The sequence below is a fragment of the Castanea sativa genome, chromosome 11 (assembly GCF_040712315.1).
Source record: "Castanea sativa cultivar Marrone di Chiusa Pesio chromosome 11, ASM4071231v1".
Classification (NCBI taxonomy): Eukaryota; Viridiplantae; Streptophyta; class Magnoliopsida; order Fagales; family Fagaceae; genus Castanea; species Castanea sativa.
In genome coordinates, this window is record NC_134023.1 from 52623546 (window position 1) to 52627143 (window position 3598).

General features: G+C 35.4%; 1 long non-coding RNA gene across 1 annotated transcript; it reads left to right on the forward strand.

The window, feature by feature from the left end:
* Positions 1–856: 856 nt before the first annotated feature.
* Positions 857–3259, forward strand: LOC142614720 (uncharacterized). The gene is made up of 3 exons (XR_012840526.1): positions 857–1033; positions 1636–1690; positions 2194–3259. It is a non-coding gene; the product is annotated as an uncharacterized LOC142614720 (long non-coding RNA).
* The last annotated feature ends 339 nt before the right edge of the window (positions 3260–3598 follow it).

Below are 3598 nucleotides of genomic sequence, written 5' to 3' on the forward strand. Positions count from 1 at the left end.
TCGCAAATTAGTACAAACCTCGTTAAAGCAGGGTTTAGCCAACTTGGATCTAAATCCTAACAAATGATAAATTCAAGTTAGGCCTATTCCCCCCCCCCCCCCCCCCCCCCTTCTCCACTTTTATGTGAATTTATTTTGTTCCAATCTAAGTATATGCATATGAGTTACTCTCCTAAAAACTTGAATCACGATTTTTTAACCTTCTACACCTCACAAACACTTATATTTGTGGAATGACCATCACACTAAAAGTATACAGTCATAAATTAGACCTATATAACTTTGTCAATCTTTCATCACTTGATAACTTTTTATTGAATTTAATTCTTGAAAAAATCACCATTAGATGACATTGTTCGCCCTTAATGAGTTTATGTATCAAAATATTAGAGATCTATCAAAATTTAAACTAAAAAATATTAAATTTCAAAGTTATTGTATTTTAATATTATAAAAAAAATATGTCACAATTATTATAGCTCAACTGATATTTTCTGGTGTCGCTAAAGGAAAAGTCCAATGTTCAAATCCTCCTTGTTAGCTCCATTAAATTATATATAAAATATGAATTTATGAATCAAATAATAAATAATATTCAATTAATACAAAATAAGTATATGTATTAAGAACAAAAAGTGTGTATAACATTAATTAAGAAAGAATTACGTCAAAGTGTAAATTTATATATTCTAACTATACATGTCACGTCCCAGTCAATCAGACCAGAAAATAATAATTAAAAAAAAAAAATGTCAGTTTTTTTTGTGGTCCACGTGTTCCCCACCTAACCCCATTCCCCACCACTCTTTTTTCTCTTATCTTTTCTCTCTTTTGGCCAGCTCTCTCTTTCATTTTCTTTCTTTTCTCTTTTCATTTTCTTTCTTTTCTCTTTACTTAAACACACACACACTCACTCCCTCAAGCTCACCCACCAGCCTCCACACCAAACGACAGCATCTCACCTTCATTTTTTCGGCAAGATCACCGGAAAAATACTTAGGAACTCCTAAGCATCTTCATCATTTTATTTGAGGTAAAAATTTCTAATCTTTTGGTGGGTTTACACTTTTGCTTGAGAATATTTTTATCTAAGCTTTGATAATGATACTTATGTGATTTATGAGCATTGGAAGTGATATTTATGTGTTTTTATGTATGAGTTTTGTATTGGTGGAATTTTTGATGAGTGGGTATATATATTTTGTGCTAAAATGGCTATTCAAGGTTTATGTATGGTGGAAAAATTTAGGGGTTTTAAGTTATAATGTATGATGGTTGGTAAATTTAATTTTTCTATTGCCATTGGGTTATTTGAAGTTAGTTGAAGTTCTAAATTTCTTGTCTTAGAGAATATTTTGATTTTTGCTTTCATGGGTCTCTTAATGATGTAGTGTAAATCTTATGAAAGCTAATCATAGTGTTGGAGATGATATGAAATGGGTTAAATGTATAAATTAGAGTTGATGCCTTGTGAATCAATTTGTCGAGAAATTTTGGAAATGATATATATTATTATTGATGAGGTTAAATACTAGGCTTGCCTAATTAAGTGTTTATTTGACAAATCCTAAATTGTGGCTAGTTACAATTTCAAGCTATATACTTATTGTGATAGATTTACCTGATCTTGTTTAGGTTCTAGCTAATCTCCTTGTAGCTTGGAGAGCTTTTGTGGTTGCGCCGTTGCGAGGTAAGTAGTTTCTTAATAAGATATTTTTGGAAAATAACCATGTTTCATAAATGATGTTTTTGGGGTCAAACATATTTTGAAACATTATATATGGATATATGTTTTCTTAAAAAGTGTTGTGTTGTGACCCTATTATATATTAATATATATGAAAATGCATCATATTTGGTATTACATTTAGGGAAATACATGAATTGTTGACATGAAAAAATGAGCATCTTTTATTTATTCTTTGATAAGAAAATCATGGATTTTATGGTGTATTGGAAAATTTAAAGATACTTATCTTGTCTTAGTATTTGAGAAATTGATTGAAAATCCTTTTGGCAAGAATGAAGTTAAAAACCTTACAAACTTCGTGGAAATAGATCATTTAAGGTTTTTTCAGAAACTACTTGGATATAAATTATGTGTTTCAAAGCAATATAACATGTGAGCATCATGTAGTTTTAACACCATGCCATGTGTGATTTCCCGGTGATCACCCGATTTGGATTTTGTAGTCTTTGTGACAACGGAATTAAATCCAAGTCAGTACTCTTTCACTTTGGATGACGCGTTATTCCCTGCTGCCCATGGAAGGAAGAAATTCCTTAATTGTGTGTGAGTGAGACTGCTGTCCATGGGGCTAAGAGACTACATGCAAGAGAGGGCCTATTTGATGCGCTCTCTCTGCTGCCCATGGGAGGAGAGAAAAACCTTGAGGGTATGGGTGAGGCTGCTGTCCATAGGGCCAAGAGTCTGCATACCAAAGAGGACAATATCATGCCAATTGTGAATGGGTGGATCCCCTGACCAGTCTATGTGGTAGTGTAGTATATTATTGTGATAATTTATCTTATGTTAGATATTACAGCTTTGGAGATTATATTGTTGATGCTCACAGATTATAGTATATTATTTCAAGGTAGTTACCTAGAGAAATTTTGTAATTTTCATTATTTAATCATTCTTGTCATATTATTATTATTGAAGCTGAAACTTGCATTTCCCCTATGAAGCACGGGTGCGTTTCAGGATTCGGGTGCAGGTGCGGGAGCGGGTGCGGGACTCGGCAATTTTTGAAAAAGTAGGGTGCGGGTGCGGCGGGGTGCGGCGATTAAAAAATTATTAAAAATATTTTTATTTATATTTTTAATATATTGCTAAACATACTTTTTTCACATTATATAAATATATATCAAATTCAAGAGCAATGGTAAATAATAACTAGAATACAAAGAATAGGAGAGAGCCTAGCTGAAGAGTGAAGGTAGAGAGTGGGAGAGAGGCTCAAGAAAAATGAAGAGGGAGAGGGTTGGGTCTTGGTTTTTTTCCAAACGGTGCGTTTGCACCTTTTTTTTTTTTTTTCAGCCATACGCACCTGTTGTTGTTTTTTTTTTTTTTTTTGAATTTCGGCCGGTATCGGCCAATTTCGGCCGATATCGGCAGATTTCGGCCGATATCGGAAGATTTCGGCCGGTATCGGCCGATTTCGGCCGGACCGATTTCACCCGATTCGGGCCGAATCGGCGCGATTTCGCGCGCGTCGGCCTGAATCAGCGCCGTATCGGCGCGAATCACGCCGAATCGCGCCGAAAAAAATGATTTTTTATTGCCGGACGCGGCACGGACGCGCAGGCAGCGGCGTCGCCTGCGCGTCGCCGTGTCCGGCCGCGTCCGACGCGGGTGCGACGGCCCAAACGCAGCACCCGTGCTTCATAGCATTTCCCCCACCTCTATTAATTATGCTATTTACTGGGTCCTGTCTCATCCCATTATTTTTATAAACTTTTCAGATTAGGCAACAATTTTTTAAGACAGTTTTTTGGTGGCTAATAGTAGTTAGACTAACTACTGATGAAGGCTGAACTTTTGTAATGGAGTTACTATATGATGTACATCTTAGAATAGGCTTGACTCATTCTT